The sequence below is a fragment of the Anser brachyrhynchus genome (genome assembly GCF_964034855.1).
Source record: "Anser brachyrhynchus genome assembly, chromosome: 12".
Lineage (NCBI taxonomy): Eukaryota > Metazoa > Chordata > Aves > Anseriformes > Anatidae > Anser > Anser brachyrhynchus.
The window spans coordinates 6,439,827-6,465,158 of NC_137707.1; the positions used below are offsets into that span (position 1 = coordinate 6,439,827).

Genomic DNA, 25,332 nt, shown 5'->3' on the forward strand with positions numbered 1-25,332 from the left:
CCCATGGCACTGGTAGTACACTTTAGAAATTCATTAGCAGCTAATTCACCCAGGAAACTTGAAATTTCTGTATCAAAGCATGAAAATTAACATTCCTCATGCAAATGTCCAGCTGTACTCAACATTTTCTCAACAGAACCTTCCAAAAGAAAAGGGAACACCTTTCCACTCGCCTGAGCTGTGAACTCAAAATCCTCAATGCACCTGCCCTACAATAGATGCAGAAATTTAGCTATAGGGGAAGTAATAAATGCAGCCAGGAGACTTTCTCCTCTCTCTTTTTTCTTCTTCTAAAGTTCTGAAGCTAATGACAATGCTTGTCTTTATTGCTTCAGGCACAAGCAAAGAGTAAAAACCTAAGTGGCTTGAGAAAACACAATATTTATCAAACTAATTTCTAATTTGGTTGCTTATTTCACTGGACTTCCCCCCCCCCCCCCCCCCCCCTTCTTTAACAGAAGGCTAATTTGCTCCTTGTATTTTAAAGGTTAGTAGTAGAAAGTGATTAGAAGTTACTGGGGTTTGACCCCACAGAAATACTCCCTCCTGAAGTCAGTCTGCACTGGCTGAAGTGTAGCATTGGCATTGCTCACCAGCCATCACACAACCACTGTTTTGGTATGTCAGGTTTCACAGATCCAAATGGCTTGGAATTCTACAAAATCTCCTGATACTGGCAAGTATCATGGCAAAGAAATGCCACATCAGTACCAAAAAAAAAAAAAAATGGTTCTTGCAAAATTTTGACCATAAAACAGAGGTTTGAAAAGTTATGGTCTGTGGATTTGTGAAGGTCATCAGAGGTAAGGAAGACTCGTAACAGTAGTATCAAAAGAAGTAAATTGAAGATGGTATTTTGAGCTCTGCTTGGCATTGCTCAAAGTAACTTGTGTTTTACAATTGACTTAAATCTGAGAAGTAACCCAAAGCCAGATTCTTGGGACAGCACCAACCTAAATGCCTTCATAATATTACCTTCTCCCATAAGCTGTTACTTTATTTTGCCACAAGAATGGTATGCTGAACACAAATGAAAGGCGATGTGGTCCCATCTTGAATGGGAAGTGAGCTGTGTCCTGCAGTCATAATTAGGGAGGGCATTGGCCCATGAAAAGATGCACACCATAAAAATATCTGCAATCCTGTGGTATATGGTGTACTGTTTTATAATCAATATTCATTCATAACACACTATAAATGAGCATTTTGTAACCTGATGCTGAATTTAAACTGCACTTTGTTTAAAAAATGATTTTGAGGGCAATCAAGGACAAAGGACAGAGCAGGAGCTTAGAGCTTCAGTACTGATATAAGCCAACACAACGTGGATGGCTAGAAAGAAGCTTTTCTGTTTACCTGTACTGAAACCTTCAATTGGCCTTTGCATGATGAAGTGTTAGAGAAGAGATCCAGTGTCTTTGAACTAAATTAGGTCAATATTATATGCAGGACAGAATTTTATGAGGGTAGGGGCAGAAAGCTGTCACTTTCTTTTAATTTCAATAAACCACACACAGCATCTTTTAAAAATTAACTAGCTCATAAAAGTTCATCAGTCCTGAATTGTAATTAATTTCTGTATGTAGAAAGATCATTTGCCCATAGGTGTTGCTTACTCATTTAAATCAGAGCCACTGCAGCTACCTGACAATTCTATTAAAACAGTTCCTTATGAAACATAACTTTATTTAGCAACTTAAAACACTGAAGCATTAAGACAAAACAGAGCTATCCATTTACTAACACAAATAAAATTGCTATCTGCCATTCACTGAGGTAGAACAGTACATTGGAAATTCCTTATCTCAACTACAGTGTAAAAATATTCAAAGCCTGATCCTAGTGTGGAGACAAAATCCAGACATGTTGCCCTCAGAATGGACCGGGGAGAGGGGGGGGGAGGGGGAGAGGGGGAGGATAAATATACTATATCTACCTCAAAACAAGGGTGAAAATACCTGTCTCTCCCTATCCAGGAAAACCATTTTTATCCATTATGTATGCTATTGTTCAATACCTCAGCTAGGGTCCAAAAGCAATTCTTCTACCATAATGACATATCCAATATTATTATATATCAAGCCTTTTAAGAAATTTACAGAAAACAGATTCCATCATTTCCCACAAGAAGCTGCCTCTGTCGGTACTCAGCACACTCCTGGTACAGGCTTCCCCCACGCTATGGGACAGAGCGTGTGTTTTTTCAGCTACGATGATCTCCTGTTTACTCAGAAACAAATGCAATGTGGCATGTTGGCGGACTGTATGCCACTTACAGCTTTAATATACATTTTCGCATAGCAGATAAAATGCATTCTCTTTCGCTCCTGGCATATCTCTGGGCTAAGCGAACACAGGAGCAGTGCCCCAAGCCCCACTGGAGCAGCACCCACCAGCAGGTAAGCTTACACTCCTGGTAGCAGTTTCTCAGGCCTCAGCAAAATACATTTTCACTATCACAGGGACAAGTCCTCCTAAACCCTGTGGAAAATCAACATCTCAAATGCCAAGCCTTCAGATCCAGGATTCAGATACCTACATGTGTAACTGGAGCCTCCAAACTTAAGAGTTCTAAGCTTTCGTATCTTTCCAAACCGGATCCAAGCAGGGCTCATTACATCTAAAAAACAGTGTCTGCAGAAATTTCAGGAATAAATAGTGAGTTTGACCTTGACTTGCTCCCTCAGTTTCTACTGCAGAGGAAGCTCTGAGCTTCACATTGGCAGGGATAGGCTTCTCTCATCTATGCACTTGCCTTAACAACAGATTTTGTAAGCTCATCCAAGAGAGAAGAGAATGGTAATATCTATAAGGAGACAATATATCTCATTTGATCTTCCCTGAATTACAAATTAATAAAATAATACCACTCTTTTGTAATTTTAACATGAACTACATATGAAAGAAATATATTAAAAACACAAGCCATCCACTTGTTCCCCTCATTTATTTGTCAAACAAACAAAACAAAACAAAAAGCCAGGTAGCTAAGTCAAACATTGAAGTGTAAGAAACATCATCCTCCTGCCTTGCTGGGGATCCACCCTTCATTTTCAATTCGGCACACTTTTAGCAGGGTATAAAAGTATGGAAAGGTGAAAGAGAATAAATGAATTTTAATGCAGATGCACAGGGAGGCAGAATTAACCTAGTACAGACAAGCATGAAGTCTGACCTATCTGAACCTTTGAGTTTTGGGCTTTTCAAACTATAAATTATTTTATATATTTCTAGATAATGCTGTGAATTTAACGCACACTTCAATATTCCATTGATACTTTCTTTTTTTCCTAGTCTTAAACCCATGCAATTTTGCTTCACTACCTTCACTTTTGTTTCTATCAACTCTGGTCAAAATACGTTTCCAAAAATCAAGGCCTTTCTCTTTGGCTCATTACAGATAATGACAAGTTGCTAGCTCATAACATTCCTGAAAGTTTCCTCTCCTGAGCAAACAGATGATTTTAAAGTATCCACACAAATACTACCATGTAATAAATGTTGACTTTTCACATCAAACTAGTTGTAGGTTTAATAGAGACCTGCATTTATCCCAAGTGGCATCAGGCTCGCTGGTGAAATTATTGCAATATTGGGTTGTGAAAATACACAAAAAATACTGACAACACAGAAAGAACCCTAGCACAATATACACGTTGGTGAGTTCAAAAGGCATCAGAGACAGCTTTATTAATGTGGTAAAAAGAGGATCTTTGAGTTTAAGAAGCAAAAATACCCATAAAATAGCACTAACTCATCAGCTTCAAAATATAAAAAAAAATTGTCTATACTTGAACTCCTCTTCCCAGTTGACCTCTTGCTACATAATGAGGCAGAGAATGCCCTGCAATATTGGACATGTGTAAGAAATAGCTGGCTTCATAACCAAACTAGAAAACAGACTCAGGAAACACCCCACCGCCAGCTAAACAAAGTTAAGTTAAAAAATCATATTGTAAAGACTTCTTCCAAAATTTTGTTCTGAGTTTTCCTGTAATTGTAACACAGAAAGCCCTAATTACTAGGGAAGAACAAATGCAGATTTCCCCCCCCGCCCCCCCCAAGCCCAGATTGCGGAGGATGCAAATACAATCTATGGCAGGAATAACAAATGCTTTATTTTCCAAGTGCTCTCCCATGATTTATGAAAGGTGTACCTCACTGTGGGAAGATAATGCCATTTGAAATGGTCCATTTCATAAATCTATCTTCCTCATCCCTAGCTGCATACAGGACTACTATGAGCTCCTGAATCCAATAACATTTTCATCCTCTATTGACAAAAAAAAGGACTTTGTTTGGAGTGAGGTAATGATGCAGTTATAGAGGAGCAGCGGCTAAAGCTTGGTCTCAGGGGCTTTCGTTGGCAGTGCCATACAGCTGCAAAGGAGAGGAAACTAGTATAAACAGAAAGAAAAAATAATCAACACACACTATATCCCTTATGTCCTTTTACTTCTAGTGGTATTAATTATAACGTGTGCCTAATCCTCTGTATGAGCACATAAACAAATGTTTTGCCTGCATTTTCTCTTCATTCTGCCATCGATTTATCACTGGGAACCCAGCTATTTCCTATTCATCTGTTCACCAGCCCAGTATATCTGCTTGTTTATCTATCTGCAAGAACGCCTCCAGAAGAGGTTTTTTTGCCAAATGCAATGGTTGCTGTAGTCAGGGACTAATCATAAACGTAAGTGAAATTCATTGTGCTGATTTTTTAATGTTTCAATTAATGGCAAAGGGTAGACAGAAAATACTATCCTCAATGTTATGGAAGGGGCTTGAGCTGAGACTGAAAACAATTAGAAGCAATGCTTGGAGCATGGGAGAACAGGGAAATGAGCAGGCAGAAGATGAGATGAAATGTCTCTGGGAGAATTTGACACGTAAATACAGCCAACAGAAATAGTTAAGAGGTTTGCTATTATTATTACTATTCAAGAAAGAGGAGCTGGAGGCACCACAAGTTTCTCATTTCATTTCTGAAACGTTGGTTGTCCTACTCATCTTTGCCATCTCTGACACAGAACAGTAGAAAAGTAAATGTCATTAAAGAAAATTAGACATACCAAATAGTTTGAGATAGCAGCCTGGGCTTTGCTTTTGTTAGGAGCTGGAAGCTCTACACTAAACTGGCAGTGTGTTCACAGATTTCATGAGTAAATTTTGGCAGACTTCTTACCCTACTGAAGTGAAATTTAGTGCTTTGAGCAAATTTCCCTCTGGGCTTTTGAGCAATGACATTTTTCTACACTCTACTACCCACAGTTTTGGAGTCTGATAAATGGCCTTTGTAAAACATGAAATTTCCATGGCTTTGGCAAGAACTTTACAAAACATATACATGTTTTGAACTGTCACTCTGAGATCTTAATTTACATACTTTGACTTGTGCATGAAAAGCAATTTCAAGGTCAGATTCTGTGAAGAAATACTGGGTAACTCCATTAAAAGTCTACTGGCACTTTGCATATTTATTTTTCTTCCCCATAGTACGCATGGGATCTCATAAATCAGGATAAACAAACATCAGAGGTCATATATAGGTGTGTGTGGTGTATGTCTGCACACAGCATGAAGGTATACTGCAAATACCGGACTGCCTCAAGAGTAACAGCAAAGAAACACCACCCCTTGAAACATATTTATTTCCAGGGATACAAGGTTGGGACCAAAGCTTGGTCATAAAAATGAAAAAACCTACAGTTCTTGCACTTTTGTGGAAGAGAATCTCCCACGATGTGTGCAGCTCCAAGTGTGTAGGGCTAATTATACCAATGAAATACAAAAAAAAGAAAAACACGTCTCTGAAGAGGTAAGATTTTATCAGAGACTGAAAGTTTCATTGCAAACATTTGCTAGATGATATTCTGAATGCTTCTGGAAATGAAATAAGGCTATATTGCCTTACCAACGCAACTCATCATATCCACGATTGCTGGCTTTTCTATTTGCTCTTCATCCTTTTAGAATCATACTACTCTTGGAAGCAATGGAAAAACCCAAAACTCATTAGTCATGAGTTTTTATATAATACTAGAGGCAACAGAGATTATAGGAGTGGATCTCTAAAACACAGAAGAGCTACAAAAAGCCAAAAAGCTACAAAAGCAGTGCTGCTAAAAGAATGGATACGAGAGCACAAAAAGCTATTAATTTTGAGAGCAGAGATGGCTTCTGTGCGCTAAGATGGACAATAAACTGTAGAAGGCCATCCTATAGCAAACTCTATGCAAAACTGCTCCTATCTTATACTGCTGTCTTTTTCTTTCCTTTTTTTTTTGGGGTGGGGGGGGGGGGGTGCACAGGGGGTTGGGGGGGAGCACAGGCATTTGTCTTTTTCTTGAGAGCTGCAGCCATGTGTGCAACATGGAATAGGAATACTGTATTTAGAGAACCATTAAAAATCACTCAATTTTGAACTCTATTCCTCTAAGCAGAGCTGTACAGAAATGAATCTGATGTTTGTTGGAGCACCACAAGCATAGATCCAACATTAACGTTTGTATAATACAGCTCTTGAAACTGAAAAAATGCATCAACAAAGGCTTTTAATATAATACTATCACTATACATTAAGATATGCATTCTTTGGTTTTACTGAAACATATAAATACCTTGGTCAATTTGTCAATTTAATGCATAGTTCTGTAAACTTGATTGCCTTAAAAAACACTTCACATTGTTGTGGCAAAACCACCCGTACTGGAGGAATCATGGGTTTGTTCGTGTCGTTCCCCCCCTCCCCCCCCCCCCCTTGATGAACCTGAGTCAAACTACCAGCATTTGAGACATCAGGAAAGGATTTTATTGCTTATTCTGATGCCCATGAACACTAATAGAGATCTGCATACCTCATTTCCTGAGAAATCATCTGCCATTGTGTGCTACGGGCCAAGGTCAGGCCTTCCCCTTTGCACACTTTCAAGTTTGGATGGGACAAGGCTCCTAGCCTCCCTGTATCCCAGTCCGAGTAGGCTTCGATCCAAATACCACCTCGGTGCTTCTGACTGACACACATTGCAGGCCTTTAAGACTGATTCTATGTTCACAATCAGATTTCCTCTTAATAAGCAGTCATGGTAGATATCTACCAACATGTTTATGTCCCCAAGGAGAAGTGGTGAGGATAAGAGGTGCACAGCACAGGACAGTAGTTTATCACTACTAATAACTCCCCATTGTCCAAATTACTGTGCTCTGGTAAACGTTCTGTCTCCTTTTTGACCGAGTCAAGACGATGAAAGGCTAGCCTGCAACTTGGCACCGAACAAGGCATGAGAGAATGAGCAAGCTGAGGATCAATACAAACAACATAGAGGTGACATTAATCGCTTGGAGCATTAATAGGCCATGTGCGAGTAGAAACTAGCTTAGTTTTGAAAACCAAAGGTGCTTGCCTGCCTTTTGTGATCCCGTTTTGCTAGAACGGCCACAAACGTCGCTTTTGTCTGCTGAGCAGCCTAGGACCAGACTCTGTCTGAGAGGCGGCAGCAGAAGGTTTCCCCGGGGTGTTCTGCAGGAGGTGAATGCAGCGTTAGGCACCCCGGGATGTATGAGATGAGTTAGTAGCGCTGCCTTTTTGTTCCATCATTTTTAATTCTTGACAGCAGGCTCTGTGGCTCTTGATGGGTTCATTGTATTTATTCTAAACTTAATAAACACAACAAAAACATGCCACAAGTGCATCCAAGTCTAAATATATAAAACTTCTGTTTTAAAACTCTCTTCCCCTGCCCCCCCCACTCTAAAGCCACTCTTGATCTTTTATATCAATCACACTTAGACCACTGCTTCAATATGTTCTTTTAGGAAGATCAGCAATTGCAGGGTACTTCATGATTCTGGAGCAATAATAATATAACAAAAATAATAAAATAAAAAATTTCTTTAGGAAATTTCCCCACAGGAAAGACAAAACTTGGAGCCTCAGCACTTGTAAATGGCCTCTGAGAGCCCCCTGTAGTTATTTACTGGTAGAGTTTGAAGTAGTTTCATTATTCTTCCTGGAGATGTTTACCTTCTGAATACTCTTGCTAATGAAATTAGCTGGCAGTACTTTAGTTAAGTTTTGTTAGCAAAATGTAGGCTCTGTGTAGCCAAGCTCCTTGGGCCCCAGCCCCCTTTCTAACACTGGCAGTATATTTATTTTAACATTTGACTATCTACCAAATTTTGGAGAGCTTGTTTAATGGCCTTCTCCAAAAATCTTCCATTCATTTCTTTAGTTTCTCACTTTATTTTGAAAAGAAAAAGGGAGAGAAATCACAGTTATAAAAACAAAGCCAGCAGAAGGGAAAATATTCAGTACCTAGAAACTGAAAATTTGAGTATTTGCTTTTTATGGGGCACTGGAGTCTCCTAAAATACAGAACTGCTAGAAAACTTAAATGCTGAGGACAAAAAAAGTTCACTCAATGGCTATGCAAATACACTACAGTTTTGAATAGCTTTGAAAAATAATTTAAATACTTGTGTTTCAATTTATGGTCCTAAAATGCCTGAAAAACACATTCCTACTTTTTAAATGGATTTTTTTAAGTGAGTCTTAAATACACTTTGATTATTTCCATTCTTGACATTATGCCTACTCAGGCATTTTGTACAGCAATTTGAAAGCAGAAAGGCAATTCCTAGCAATACCAACAGGTATATATTGATTTAACAAACACCTCCTCTTAAAGATGCACTTTCTTCTTCTCATGGAAAAGAAAATGTGAATTTAAACTGAATAAAGCCAAAAGCTAAAACACATTGTCTATAATGATTTCTTTGATGGAGAAAGCTCAGGTTCAAGTTCATTATCTTGGTATTTTCAGAGGAGCTTGCCTGCAGCTCTTAGGAACAACATTTAACTGAATTTTATATGTGAACATTAAAGAAACGGTAATGCACAGGTATAAAGTAAATGATCAAACTGGAAGTAAAGTGTACAGCTTTCTCCCTGTTAGCCTACACTGTTATTATCTTCTCAGAAGATGTCAAAACCTTTTCTCAGGATTTCTCATTTTTCATACATTTTGGAAGTAGGTACAATTACTTTAACAGCTCTCTATAGCACTAAGACATCTGTAGCAAAATCCGTTATTTACTTCAAAGCAAGAAGATTCTGAAGGCAGAAGGAAAAGGCAGGCAGAAGCAGAGGTCCAGAGACATTGCTATTAAACTTCTGGGTTTCATTAAATACAAATACAAAGAATATTTTATGTAAATCTGTGTATGCAGAGGACAAAAATGCATTTGTAGGCACATATACTGTATAACACCAGAGGCCAGAGTGATAAGCATTCTCTTGTCAATTCCTGACTGGAGCTTTAGTGTAAAACAAACTGGAATGCACATACCTACAGTCGTTACATTATTTCATCCGAGTCTGACTACTGACTCCATTTCAAGCACATCCCCCTGATCTCTTAAAACTAGGACTTGCATGAAAAGTAGTCTGAAGCATAAGCCTTGCAATAGCCAGGAGAACACATGCACCAACATATATTCCCCACACACTCAATGCAGGCTCAGTGTGAAAGGTGATGAAAGGTACAGATATTGTGCTGTAAAGGGAACTACACTTGAAGGCACACAACTCACAAAGGGCAGGACCATAGAAACCTGCTTGGAAATTGGACACAAAAGTCATCACAGCCCTGCGGCTGCCATAATTTATGTCTCAAACATTTATGTTCATCCTCCCCTTTCCCTCCTCCTTCTCCTCCTGCTCTTAAATTTTTCAGCTCTTCAAGAAAACAAAACAAAATGCTCTTCTTGTAGCAGTCCCTCCGACAGTCATAGTGGCCCAGCTAAGATCACGTCAATGTCCCAGTCTGAAACTGTACTTTCAAAGGATTTTAAAACAAATAATAACAAGCTAGGGAAAGAAGCAAAAAAAAAAAGTTTGTCCCTGGCTCAGATTCAAAACATTTTACAAGAGTCCAAGTTCTGTGTTGGCAAAGAAAGTAGCAGGACACAGTCCTGTGAGCAAGGGGAAGCAACACAGCATCATTTACATGCGGGGCTGCGTTCAGGTACCGTAAGGTTGTGTTTTTGTTGTTGCTTGTTTTTGTTTGTGTTTTTTGTTGTTGTTGTTGTCTGTTTCTTTCTTTTTTTGGATAGTTACTTTTGTTTTTAAAAGCAGGATGGGAAGAAAATACAGCTGGGGTTGGGTGGTGCAAGTAAACCATGCTGTACCAGTCCTGCAGAATCTGCGTCTCTTTTCCTGAAGGGCCACCACTTCCCAGTCCCCTCCCTCAAGCTGACTGAGTTGTGCCAAATCCGACATCTAAGATGCTAAAATATATAGGATAATTAAAATAACACACCTGGGCCTACAATAATTTGTGTCCCCAGTGTTTAGGCCCCTCATCTTCTGATGTATTTACAGCAATTTCATTTCAATAGCATTGTAATTACTTAGTGAACAGAGACATTCCTCTTCAACAGCAAAATACACTTTTACTGTGTTTTACTGCAGCTAAAAAAGGAAACATATATAAAATCTCAGACACAGACAATTAATCAAGCTTAACCATAGCCTAATAACAAAGCAAGCAAAGTGGAAAATATATATGCTGGCATCTCACCACGCACTGCCACATTTTAAGGAAGTGTGAAGTCTTAGTTTGTTAGGATTACAGAAGAGGCTTCAGCAACATGCACCAATATACATAATAAGCCATAGAGTCAGGCATACTCTTCACTGTGCTAAACTACAACAATCTAATTGTTAATTAGACAAAATAAGCTGGAATGTTATTTTTCTGCTTTACATCTGTGTTCAGGGCTCAGCTCCTAGTGACATCTGTCAGGTCGAGAATAATCAAGTTTCTAACCTTCATAGTCCAGGGAGAGGGCTGCTGTGCAGCTAAACACAGAGAAATAAACCTAAGGAGAACTATTCTGAGTGACACCGTGCTACTAAGCCACAGCAGCACTGGCTTCCCAGGTGTAACACTTTCTGGTAGCAAAACATTGCTTTGGCATTTATACAGAATTACAACACGTCTGCAGTTAATGAGTAGCTACATCTCCACCAGCCCCAGCTGGAAGCTGATGGGCAGCTCTGTGCATGCCACATCAGATGCTACTCACCCCATACCACTGTCAGCTGGGGCACGTTCATATTATCACACAATGGGAGCAACAGCATAGTAGGACTGGTGCTCAGGTGTGGGGGACACATCTTTCACACTGTGCTCTCAAAGACCTCCATGAAACCTGGAGGCCATGCCCTCGGAAAGTCTCAGAAATGCTGCAATGAAGCCCGTGTGGTATGACAGGATGGGAGCTCAACACCTACACCTCCACAGAGTTGCCACTAAGGTATCAACAAAACTTTGCTTTGTAAGAAGAAATAGCGCAGCTGCTAAAAGCATTAACTCTCACGGGCAGCGTAGCATTGATAAGAAAGGTTGAACACAGAAGCAGCACATGAGAGTTTGGCTACGCAGCTCGTGGTTCTGAGACACAGTTACAAGAAATGATTAAGATAAAAATATTTAACGGATTTGTGTGGTACTGGATTTTGCTAAAGGGATAGCAGAAATCTGAGTTAGAAGAGATGCTTTACAGAACTGAATACACACTAAACATTGCAAACACTGCTGACAACTATGTTGCTTCCAGCAAGTTCAGAACAGAGGTTTATTCTTCCTTTATCAGATTTGCCTTCCAAGTCTCCTTAGAGCAAAAGCACTACCACATGCACAGAGTAGCCTCATCTTTAAAACCCAGGTCTGTTTGGTAAGCAATCCTCTGAAAAAAAAAAAAGTTAAGTGGAGATAAGCGCAAAATTTGGCTGGAAACGTGGCCTATTTGTCAAGCTGCAGTGATTGCTATTCAGATATAGAAACCTGGATGAAAACAAAAGAGGAAAAAAAAGAAGGAAGGGGGAACGAGGAGGAGAATATGAATGAGATTGAGAGCAGGTATGAAGAAAAACTTTTCCCTCTACAGTTATATAGCAACAACAACATGAAACAAAAGTAAAACATGTTCACTGTAACTGAGGACAATGCTAGCATGGTTTGAAAGTCAGCAAAGAGTAATTGTACACGCTTTTGTTAATACATTCCACTAGGATTTCTCTGAGCACTAGAAACTGCTCACTGGTTTTGCATAATAAAGCCAACCTGAGATCAGACACAACAAAACTCCATTATTCCCATATGTATTTCAGTAAAGAAGTCAGAAAGTGCTCTTTGGAATTACTATCATGATCAGCACAGAAGGATTTACAGATGTAACAAAGCTAAAAGAAAGCAAGACAGACATCGTCTCTCCTTCATTTCCTTCCTAGAACAACTAATTTTTGAAGGAGAACTCACAAAGATTAGTGGGACAGAGCCCCAGTCACAACCAAGACTTTCATCATATCTTTTCATTTACAGTTCTAGCAGATTTGCTGAATTCTTGGAACCTGGTTGGTATGCACTAAGTGAAAAAGAGTGCTCCAAGGAAAATTGCAAATAATTTTTCAAGGCCAAATAAAATTTACTTGATGCAACTGATACCCAAAGGGAGCTACCTGGGATGGTAACTGTTCTGAACCCTTTCATATCAAGCACAAAACAACTTTCCTATGTTTTTATGACAATAGGCATAACAAAATAACTGCCTCCACATTTACCTGTAGCTTGCCCCATAATATTTTGCTAAAAAAAAAAATAAATAGAAAAACCCTATCCCCATCATGAGTTATTTATGGAGTCCCCACCTGTCTGGAGGTGACAAACTCTGAGAGGAGGCCTCCAGACATATCAGATTCTAGGTATCTAGGACTCTTGTCATTTGACCCTAGGAAGAAAGACATGTACACATAGCAAATGCTTTACTTAAGTCATTTTTTCCCATCTCTCCAACATGGCACTTCAGCAATCTGGGTGGAGCAGCAGATTTTTTCACTTATTTTTTTCCTTCAAATATATACTTTGGCTCCTAATATTCAAGGGATATTTCCTATCATGGTAAAGAAGGAATTTCTTTCTTTAATATCTTCCTGTTGAAGCAAGCAATGTCACCTTAAAGTGTCAGGTAGAATTTATTTCAGTGAGCTAACAATATTCATTTCCTTACCCTGGTGTTCCTTTTAGCTTTGAGAGTCTACACACAGATTTCTCTGAAATGTAGTTCATTTTAAACATAAGAAGCAAAGTGGAGGAATAGACAAACTTATCTCACCAGAAAATCTTTATAGAAGCATGTGTCCCTGAAGAAGAAAGGCTTTATGCTTATAATTTCATCCAATATTTCTTTTCAAACGTTTGAATAATGGGCTTTACAGAATGCCTTTTTGATACTAACTGAACTTTACAACTAATAAAACCCTCTTTCTGAGCTTTGTTACTTATGTCTAGAATCCACAAAGTGTCTTTTATAAATAATAACCTTAGCTAATTATACATAGTAAATAACCTCAGCTTTCAAGCCTCCCCATATATCATTTTGCTAAATATTAATCACAGCTTTAAGCTGTCTAACAAGCTCCTAAAAGCAAGACATTACCAAAGAGATCCCCCACTACAAGGAGTCTCAAACTATCCATCAAAACCCCTTGCATAAAAAGGGCTGATTAAAACTTCCTGGCACGGCCTTTTATTTGCTCACGTTGGTTCTCTGTTTTCCAGGCACATGAGCCTCAGTTCACCTTCATCAGGACAGGAGAGTTATCAGCCTCAAAGAACCTGTTATCCTGAGCCTGACATGGTGCGAATGAGCCTGGGTAGGCAGAAAGTGCTGCGTTAACTTGGATCTCCTCTTTCTTAATTAGGACTTCAAACAATAGGTGGGGAAAAATCAGGACCAACCACTATTATGTATTAGCTTTCATTTCTGTGCATTGATTGAGCTTATGTTGTTTTATGTGTGTGATGAAAGGGCAAATCAAAACCCATTTCTCTTTCTTGTCAATTCTCTCTCTTTTTCAACTATTTATCTTTGTATTGTATTGCAGCAACAGATGGCACATTAAAAATAAATTCACTTTTGGGGAACTGCATACTGCGCAGCTTAGTCTTACCATCCAAAAATGACTAAGTAAATAATTTCTTGTTAGAAAAGTACCTATAAAATATAGTAACATGATACTCAATACAGAATAATAGAAACACTTTGGGAAGAACACAGGTCTTTCTGGCATAGGAACTCTCCTTGACCTGAAGACTTCTGTATCTAACTAAGCCAGCAACTCAGTAAAAGAAATAGCTATGTATATCTATCTATATAGACACATCACTCAGTTTATTTTCCTCTCTGATTTTCCTAGAGGAACTGGTTTCAAATGTTTTCCACATTCGTTTCCTCCTGGCATGTTTACAAACAGTTCTCTCACCAGGACTCACTAGATATTATTAGCATTCTTTAAATAGTAGTTTCCAATAAATTCAAATAAATAATGTCACTGTCAGCAAGCATTGTACAGTAGGTCAATTTACAATAATAGTATCAATGTACATTTAGCAAGATGCTTGGAAAATATGACCTCCCAGTCACGTTTAAAAAAAATCTTTACAATTGTAAGTTTATAACATTTTAAGCCTTACTCAAAGGTCCATACGCGAAGTACAACAAACCAGAATAGCACAGGCATAAGAAACCTCACCAGCATTAACATGCATTTGCCATGTAAATAGAAAATAACGAGTTAAAATCCTTCACCGCACGTTCCCTAATTCAGTGGCAATTAATCAACTGAGATAGGAGAACTGTATGAGTATCAGTTTTATACACTCAGAAGAAACAGCAGCACGAAATACATTCCTTTCCTATGAGCAACAGTACCAAACAATTACAGCAATAATCATTAGCAGTGTGTAGGAAAAAAGTGTGCGTAGGAGGAGGGACAGGTCATAGTTAAGCTGTCTTTCTATTAATCATCATTATAAGAAGGGAAAGAAGAAATATTAAATTTCCATTCTTATAAAGTTCAGTCATTATTTTTCAGACTCATTTGAAACCACTCTTCAGCACAGCAGTAACTCACAAATCATGGAGAAACCAGTAATGCACATGACGAGATGGTATCCAGTACAGAACGTGTTTCTCAGGACAAAGTTTTGGTTATACAACCTTTATTTTCACTGTTTTGTGACAGTAGCCCCACTTTGCTGCTTCAGTCTTTCTTTAATGCAGAAAAAAATAAAAATTGGGGAATTTACCCTTTAATAAAATTAAATACGGCCTCACTTTTTAAGCCAAGAATGATGAGCTGAACAATACCTTCACACACCTTAAATATATTCTGTTAAAAAGGACAGAGCTAATCATCTCTGAGAAGAGAAAACGGTGATTTTATTTCCCCCCTAAGGTGGATAAAAAAACCTCTACATATATACATGCTTCCCAATGTTTAGAATATTGGGAAACAAGTTATTTTTTAAAAGCATTGTTGTTAGAAATTACTTCTCCTATGAGAAAGATGATATTTAAACTGCTGTAACTTGGCCCAGTCAAAAGCAATTTGCAGGAGGACACTGAAAGGCAAATATATACATACAAGGGACATGCCTGCTAACACATTAAACACACTCACAGAGCTTGACAGTTCGTCTCTCAAAATAAATTTATTTGAAAGTAAATAAATACCCCTGTTGAGCCAGGCTGTATTTAGCATCTCAGCTTTCCTTCCTCCCACCCCCACAACTGTGCATCAAATATGTTTTCATCCCCTTGTTTGTCTGTCTCCCCTAATCAGGACTCTGTTGTTGTACTGAGCGAGTCGGGGCATTTAGTGGAAATCAAGATGGATTTAGTTTGGAATTAAGTAGATTCCCATGACAGGAAATATTAAGAGATGATGGATGTCTGACAAATATTTAAAAAAAAAAAAAAGAAAATCAACTCCTGTTTCAGAAAGCAGTCTGCAAAGCTAGATTTATGAAGCTGAACTTTAAACTAAAAGGAACATATTTTTCCAGGCTTTATGTATTAGCAATATTGCATTTAATTTAGAGATTAAATAAATGCTGTAGTTTGAGGCAGCCCATGAGAGCTTAGATGCTGCATGTAGGCAGGCTTACAGTTTTGAAGCTATGAAATATGTCTCCTGTTTTGACACTATTGTAATAGCATAGCTGTTCACTTTCCTTGTTTCCATGGGGTTTATGGTCCATAAAGTTTAATAACAATCTTAACAGCTGAACAGTGAGCACACATCTCTGGGAGGCTGCTGTACAAAACAGGACCTGAATTTTATCCATGCAGCTTTTAGTGGCAGTACATGCCCTTTTCTCACCACTACCCACATGCACCCGCACCCTTAAAGAAGGCACCAAACAACGGCCATTTACTCAGCTTGGAAAAGAGATCAGACACCATCTTGGCCTTCAGAAGGTGAACAAACAGCACTCAAAACACGAGGTTATGAAATCAACCAATTTCAGAAAAATGAAATAAAAACCTTGACCAGTAGGTCCTGTGGGAAAAACATCCATCCAGGAGCACCCACAAGCAGCACTGACTTTCATGCAACTAGGCTGGTAGAAAAATTATACGTTGTATGGTGCAGAAAGATTTTCTGCATTTTGAGGTGTAGATGTTCCTCTTCGCTTACTCTTTACCCAGGGAGTGAACCTCATCAAGCCAGGAAAGTTCCAGTTCCTAGCAAAACTGGCTCCTAGCTCGTACCTTGACTAATTACATTCCATAAGAGAAAAAGGGCTTGCTTTGGCGACACAGAGCTGGAGCATGTTATCCTCAGAAGAAGACAAAACAAAGCTACCACATTCAGGCTCGTAAACATCTTTTTCAGAAAGGACATAAGCTTGTGCCCACTTCTATCTTCAGAGATAGCCCAAAGCAAGCAGAAAAAGAGCTAAACAGACCACACAAGTTCTTTAGAGAGAGAGCAAGATCCCCAAAACACAACTACACGTCCCATACCTCTTTCAGTAGTCCAGTCCAGCCTCTATCTTTGGCTTCTGCTTCCTTTCTAGCTACCACAAAAACAGCAAAAAGATGTGACAACCCTGAAAGTACTTAAAACTAATGTGGGAGATTCACCTGCATCTTGTCTGGCATTAGGTCAGCAGATGGCCCTCAGGTGAGCCACTGTGCTTGCTTTGCCTGGCTTTGATCCTGGCTTGTTTCCATTATGGCCTGCTTGTAGGGCACCTGCTTTACAGGCTAGGTATTTTCTGGTACATGCTAGGCAAATTTATTCATTTGTGATTAGGATCATAAAGTTAAGTTTGAGCAGAAATACTGTAATAGTGGTTAAAATTTAACCTGAGGTCTCTTCCAGGCTGTCCTGTTGGAAAATTTTAAGTTATATCAATAATTGGTTATGGGAACCCTCCTAGAAAAGGAAACCACCTTCTTCCTCACTGGTAGGCTTTTATTTTGATTAATTTAGGACTGCCTTAGACTACATTCTCAAATATTTATTAAAACCATCCAAAGACAAGGTCCTTTGTCTACTGAGAATTCTTCTCCACCACCTATTCCACCATTTTCATGATTCTACTTTTTTTTTTTTTTTTCAAATAGAAGTGAAAAGGAACATTCAACTTTCAAATCTGGATTTGCATAACTATTTGTAAGGGAGAACTCTATACAGGTACAGAATATTAACGACTTCTCTCCCCTTTTAAAATAATTGAATAGATTTCAACTTGATTGTGTCTCTTTAACATTTCACTGAATCTTTTTTTTTTTCAATGAATTTGACACATCAAGTAATATCAGAGTAAATCTACCTAAAATATTTACAATTACTTGCAAGATATTTTCACATGAACCAGTAAATTGAAACTTCCTCTCAGAGGAGACACATAAAAAAGTCATTTTTATGGTGGTTATTGTAATTTTAATAGGCAATTTCATAGGTAAACAGAAGTGCTTGATCTCCATTCACCACTGTATAACAGGCTGCGCTGCATATCTAATGGCATCACATGGATTTGTGTACAAAATGAACAAGAATTATAAATGTCTCCTTCTGTGATTTAAACTATACAGTTTTATGTACCTCAGCTACAGTGCCTAAGAAGAAAACACAACACATATTTATATTGTACAAATAGGCAGTCTACTTCCTTTGGGAATAAAATTTTAAGAAGGAAATGCTTCAGGTTGGCATTAAAGCAGATGTTCAGCAGAAGGAGCTGTGCACACATTTACAGAGTAGCCTCCATCTAAGCTGGTTCACTGAAACGTGTGCATGCTCAAAAGATCTGAAATTTGTGTAGGCAAACGACACTTTCATGACTGGAGTAGATTAATAGAGTAATAGATTTAAAGGCTAGAAGGGATCATTATGATCATCTAGTATGACCTTCTGTTTAACAGAATTTAGCCAAGGGATTCCTGCATCAAGCCTATGGCTCATAACTTCTGGTTGAGATACAACTAGTATCTTTTAGAAAGACACTCAATTTTGATTTAAAGACTTCAAGTGATGGAGAAGTCACTACCTTGCTAGAGAAGTTGTTACAGACCTTAATTACACTGCTTCATGAAGACAGTGCTTCTTTATTCTTTCACTACTGGATAAAAAAATAAGAAAATGTCTCATTCTTGTTGTTTTTTTCTGAAATCTCCAAAATCTTTACATGCAAACAACAAAACCAGGACCAACAGTTAAATAATGTTTAAATTACAGCGGTAACTTTAATAATAATACAACAATGATCCCACTTGGAGAAGAAAAAAAGCCTGTCAGCCATTTGGTCTTTCTTTGTTACACATACTCATGAAGATATACTTCAGAGAAAAAGGTGAAATAAAAAATGATGCAAATACGCTAAGTTTAGTCACATTGGAAGGCATGAGGATAGTAAAACAGTTCAGTACAGAATAGATTTTTTTTTTTTTCATTTTTAGAAGTTATCTTTGATTTAATGGTTCATGGAGAATAGGAACAATTCATGGGAAATATGTACCCATGGACTCACCTACATCATGTTGGCTGGCTTGGGTCCCAGGCATGTTAGAGAAGCCTTCAGGTTTTTAATGTGCTATACTCTTCCGTTCTGGGCATGTGCAGATGTGGGCTACAATGGTGCAGGCTGCCAGCTACAGAGCATCTGAAAACTCTCTTATGGTACAGAAATCCTCAGCTGCTTGTTAGGACAGCTTTATGGAAAGTGAGATGAGGTTTTGGCCCCATCATTTAGCTATACTTGGCCATAATTCAATTTCTCACAAATAGCGATTTTGGCATGTTCTCTTTCTGTTGTACAACCATGATACATGCAGTGGGAATAATAAATTACCATGCTATTACATGACAACAGAAATCTCAATGTGTTTGGTTGTATGTGCAGAACTAAAACTGTGGGCTGTTTTTTTCATTGCACTTTCACTAGACTTGATTCTAACATATTTACACTGATTAGTATTGGACTACTGAACATGTGAGATTGAGAATTCATGGAGCAAGTGACTGCCATTATGAATAGGGTTTTGTTGTTTGGTTTTGTAAAAATGAAAGCCAAATAATATGTAGTTAGAATTGCTCTCACATATGTCAGGCATATATTGCAATAAAATTGAGAACTGGGGTTTGGAGGAATGTCCACAAATGCTGCTTCTGCCTCAGATGTGATTATACACCTCCTTGGAAAACACAATTGTGTAATGCAAATATCCTTAATAATTCATTAAAATTTGCTGCTAGAGTCCACTAATATTTGAGTTGGGAAGTTAAAAACAGGAAAGCAAAAGGTATGCAAATCAAGACAACCTTTTTTTCTGGGGAAAAAAAAAAAAAAGGCTATTTGCATTCTAAGAAGCCAGTGGGTGGGAAAATATATTTCTGCTAAGAAAATGAGCAGTCACTTTCACTGAGAAGGAAATACTGAGTTGCTTTCTCCTAAGCTCTCAGCGGAGCATAGCCTGATGGTTTAACCATGGCATATGGGTTGCAGCCCAAGAGAGCTAAAGAGAAAATTTGGAAGCTTGTGTCAAATTTTCTGTTCTCTATATAGCTTTGGCCTAGGCCTCAGCAGTAGCCCCCTGGGATAGAATGATGTACTGCAATATAACAAGCTGCCTGACATTTTGAAATGCCTTAACCCCCAGCTTTCCATCCACCTTTTAGCCCTTGCAGCATCTTCCCTCCCCACGTGGAGCTGCATGATGTACGGTATAAGACTTCACTAAAAAGAAAAAATGTTGTCATCTCTTTGTCCTTGAGGTATTTAATCAGCAATGAGACTTTGCTTCATTAATAACATTTTCAGTTATATATTCTGAAATGCCAGTTATTGTATAGAAGACAGGCTCTATGAATGTCTCGTGTCCCTTGCTCATGCACATGCCAAGTCTGAGCAAAGTCTCCGGACTCTTTTCTAGTTTTTTTCTAACCAGAATGCAGGATAGGGGAGGAGGGGCCGGGTGCAAGAAGATGAAGAGGGAAAGCACTGTTTTCCTGTAACCTCAGAAATTGCAAGCTCCTGTTAAAAAATGAAGGCTCCTGGATTACTAAAAATGGAAACTCTAAAAGCACAAATGTGAACGTTTAAGCCAAGCTGATGCAAGTAAGAGAGAAGAAATTTATTACACACTTCCAGTGACTTTCAGATTTATAACTGACTGGTAGCAAGTAGACAAACTCTTGAAAACACCACAGTAATTATATACCCAAATCAAAGTCTTTTCCTCCTCTCAAAGTGGAAAACACTGATGAACTGGAAGCGTTATTAATTAAAAAACTCTAAATGCTACGGGCTTGAGCTCCAGTAGTTCATGTCACATTCTTCTCTTTCTCTAAAAAGTCAAAACATTGAGGAGTTGAATATAGCTCCTCTCATACATTATCCCCCTAATGACTTTGACCTATTAATAAGTGGAATCTATCAAGTATATTCTCTCTTACAGTATTTTGTCAATCGTTATACGCCTCAATGGGGCCACCATTAAAAATCTGCCAATTAATTCAGTATTTAGGACACTGTTACTATGAAATATACTATGTATCATGCTACTTCTCATTATAAATATAGAAATGTTGTAAATCACAAGGTGAGATTAGTATTTTCTGCAATAAGAAGTGATGCCTTTTAATGATAATCATTATATACTTTCCTTTTTTCTCTCCTTCAGCGGGGTTCTTTTATAGCAGAACCCTTCCAAGGGAAAACAATATGAATGTCACACTGAATATTGAAAAGATATGTTTTTTCCCTCCCTTTTCTGTATTAAATTCTTGAGCATATCTATTTGAAGCAGTTTAAATAGTCTAAATATGCACCCTAAATATTGTGTGTTCTTCGAAGAAAGTTAACTGAAGATTTTCTTCGAACTTTAAGTGCTGTGTCTTATTAGAAATCAAAACAAGGTTTAAAATATCATTAGGCATATTAAATTGACTGAATGTTTATGTACTACACCTGAATAAAACGCTTATACTTACCAAAAACATAGCTCTTGCCCAAAAATGATTAATTGTGGCTTTCCAATCAATAAAACACTAAATAAAATGAAGGATGGGAACCTAATGTGCCTGAAATTCTCTAATGGCATTTATTTATTTATTTTATTTCCTTCTTTTTCTAAAAAAAAAAAAAAAAAAGTTTTGATTAAAAATATGATTTTATTTAATATCCCATGGATAAAAATCATTAAAGCTATTAGCATTAAGTTAGTATGATTGCAACAAATAATGCAGAAAGTACCTCTAATACAGTTCTAGCAGTGGTTTCATTTATTCTAGATGAAAAATGACATTTATCAAACATTTGATCAGATAGGCTATATGGAGAAACAAAAGAGAGGAGATTAACTGGCATGAAAATTCATTTTGATTAGACTATTTAATGTTCTGTGGATGTGTTACAAATAACCCTATTCCCAGGAGAATTCCTTTGAACTAGATTTCTTTAATTATTATTTTTATTTAGCATTAAGACCATATGACCTCCAAACATAACTTTTCTAAAAACATTTGATAAAAATCAAAGGTATTAGAGGTTTTTCTGTATTTTTTTTTTTCTCTGAAAGTTTTATTGCTATATGGGACATATAGAGAATGTTTGCTAAGTTAAACTTCTACTATTTTAAAATACATCTTTTCTAATATTATCATTTTAGGATGTCAAGGTGTACATTTCTGAATGACATTTTATTTGGAATTGCAGCCATTTGTCTAGTCGAAGCATCTGCGTGTTACATATGGACTGGAAACTTTCCACTACAATGATTGTGCTCTGCCAAAAAGACAGCAAAAGATAATGTTCTTATGTCAATAGAAGCTGATGCACAGGTTCTTTAGAGGTTTTGAATCTTTAACCACTTAACTAAAGGAGAGTTCATTATGGCTGTAGTTTTGCTGAAAACAAAAACTAAAAACAAAAACAACAACAAAACTTAAAAAAAAAGAAACACAAAACAAAACAAAAAAAAGAAAACCTGCAGAAACAGGCCTTGTGTATTGCAAATCCCCATTTTGGAAACCCAAAGAGGGAATATAAGCTTAAAGGCCTGAATTTAACAAACCTAATTATCAAGGCTTAATTAGTACCAAGGGTAAAGCTTCATGGAACACCTGCAGACTTAATTTATGTCCTGACAGAGAGGAACAAGTGTTAATGGGCTGTATTTATGTTAATACCTGAACCTTAGAGAGCCAGTGGGATAAAACAGACTATGCACTAGTTTTCTGTTTCATGCTACAGAACAAACATAAAAAATTTTAATCTTAATATTAGTTTGCACATAACTCCTTGGGGGAAGTATAGATCTATTTAAACTTTAGAATTGGATATGCAGAATCCTAAAGAAAAAAAAAAAGTCAGTTTAGAAAGTGGTGTTGAGGCAGAAAATATCAAAGCAAAAGCATCAGTGGCCATTTTCTGAACACACTGTGAACAGCTACTGGTTTTTCTAATACTCTTACACTATACCACTGGTGCTTTATGTCTGATGTGTAATATAACTCTTTGCTGTATTCAGAGGGAAGAAAAAAAGGCTACCCACTGTAACTGTAGTGCTGAGCGCATTGCCCCTGTGTACTGAGGCTCAGGGGACATGATCTCAGTCGACTCTGGGCTTTGGGCACCTTTTCAGAAGGCAGATCCCTGTGGGGAACGGGGCCTTTTATGGTCTCCAGAGTTCTTGGAACCCAGTTTGTAAACAGACCATATGGTACCACCAGTCTCAGCTCTCGTTTGGTGCCAGGAGGGTACAGAACATTATATATCCATGCTGTTTCTCTCTCTGTATGTAGCAAACTACCTTGAAGCTAAGGGTTTTTAAATGTGAATAAATAGTTGTACATTTTTACCACCAAAGTTGCAATTGCATTGTGACAAGACTAGTTCATCTTCACTTGTGCCACCGCAACTATTGTAACTAATCTGAGAAGAGATGGTGTTTAAATAGCATTTTCCTGTCCTTCAGTGCTCCTTTTGGCCATACACACTGCTTCAGGAAGGATCATCTCTGAGAGTATGGCCATAAGGACAACATTATAACTTCTGAATTACACTGAGACACAGGGGAATGTTTGTTATTACTACATACATCTGTCACCCAGTTTGTTTTTTGTTTGATATCAGATTCCACCAGTGTTTTCAGCTCTGAAATTGCTCAGGTTGCAGAATGAAGAGGCATAAACCCATCCTATGCTGGACTGTACATCTCTTTATTATGCTTTTGTTGGTTCCCATATTCACAGGTAATAAGGACAAAAAGTCGTCTCGAAGATAATCACCTCTGGTTCTCACAAAAGACCACAGAATGTCACTAAGTGACTACTGCATTCAACTTGCAAATTCCTACCTCTCACAAGGTTTCAAAAGTTGTATGAATTCTCAAAACTGAATTAGTTGTTCTAATGCTTATTTGTCTTTGTTATTAAAAATGCTCTGGGTCCTCAGTGTATGTCTGGCTTAACCTGTACTGGATCACATTCCAGAAATCTTCCCTGGCAAGTACTTACAGATGGTGATCTCCCAGCCGAGATTCTGGTAAGTTAAATTGAGACCTGTGCATTTCCTACAAAAAAGCTTTCCTCATCTCACGTCATTCTTGCGGCTTCTTTCTGAATCTCCTTCTTATTTCTATCTTATGTAAATATAATATTGTTTCTTTACTCTTCTTTGAAATGTTTGTAGCTGTAACTGAAGATTTACTTTGTCCTTTTAAATATAAATATGACCATCATTTTATGCCACTTAAAGCGCTAATTTATCATTTTACTAGTGTGCTCTCTACTAGCTTCCCTCACTGTATAGCAACACCTCTTCTATATAGGGCTGAATTCAACATTCCCACAAAAACAAAATTTTCCTAACCCTTCTTTTACTTTTGATCACAAATCATCAACAAGCTGATCCTATGTTCTCATATTTACTTCATTAGAATTATTCACATTTTTTCCACTAATTGAACCTGTAATTCTTTGAAAGTATTTACAGTTCACTCTAGTTAGCTAAATCACTCATGCAGTATTCTCTATCCTTTCAGAACAGACAAATTACATGAGTAATCAATAAGCTTGAATTATGTCATATGAAAACTGAATACACAATTTGAAACTGCATTAAGCAACACTCAAGCTTCCTTTTTGTGAGAATTCAGGCTACCAAGCTCAGTTCCTCAAAAATTCATAGGAAGTAAGTACAAAAGTGTAGTAAAGAAAGTCAACCCACTTTTTTCTCTGGTTTAAACAAATGCTATAAGAAACGTTCTTATTTTTAGTTTACTTCTAAATCTATACGATCACGGGCACACAAGAACAAATACCACTTTTTACATCTAGACCTATGGGAAAACATAACCTGCCACCCAGCGAGGTGCCCCCACATGAACACAGCTTTGCATCACCACAAGTTGTGCCAAGCCATGGGGTGAGGGACAAGCTCTGCGTCAAGACTCATGTGACTTCCTGCACCCATTTTGTTGGGCTATCCACCAAGAGACGTGCCCCAGTGCCGTGAGCCCAGGGATGCCATGTGAGTGTGGCTGCCCAGCAGAAGATCCATGAAAATCTCCTCTTTTTCTCTTTGAACTAAAGGTTTGACACTACCTTAAGGCCTAAAATAATTTTGCTGTCAATCACTTTTTGGAAGTACACCAGACTCTGGTCTCTACAGCTGCCCAGGAGAGAGGTAAGAGTAGTAATGTGGATAATCCATAAGAATTCAAGCTAATTTAAAGAGTCACATTTTGGACGAGGAGGAATGGAAAGTTTGGTTAGCATTTCCTCCCTCTACCACTTCCCCTAGGCAAAAGAATATCTTAAATGTTTGTTATCATCTTTTCCTTCCTATTTTGTAATCCTCTTTAAAATATTGACACTAATGCTTCTTCCCATCCTGCCTTTTTTTTTTTTTTTTTTTTTTTTTCTGGCAATAACTGTGGATCCCTATCACCATCCTGTTTGCCTCATTTCAG

The 25,332-nt window shown here is 37.8% G+C and overlaps 1 protein-coding gene and 1 long non-coding RNA gene across 9 annotated transcripts in view; one reads left to right on the forward strand and one right to left on the reverse strand.

The window, feature by feature from the left end:
• WWOX (WW domain containing oxidoreductase) overlaps window positions 1-25,332 on the reverse strand; it is a 510,587-nt gene that overhangs the window by 140,461 nt on the left and 344,794 nt on the right. The window lies entirely within an intron of this gene.
• The window catches only part of LOC308176590, a 38,395-nt gene continuing 37,980 nt past the window's right edge, over window positions 24,918-25,332 (forward strand). The window contains exon 1 of the long non-coding RNA XR_013938430.1: window positions 24,918-25,046. This is a non-coding gene — a long non-coding RNA (uncharacterized lncRNA). The remainder of the gene's footprint in view (window positions 25,047-25,332) is intronic.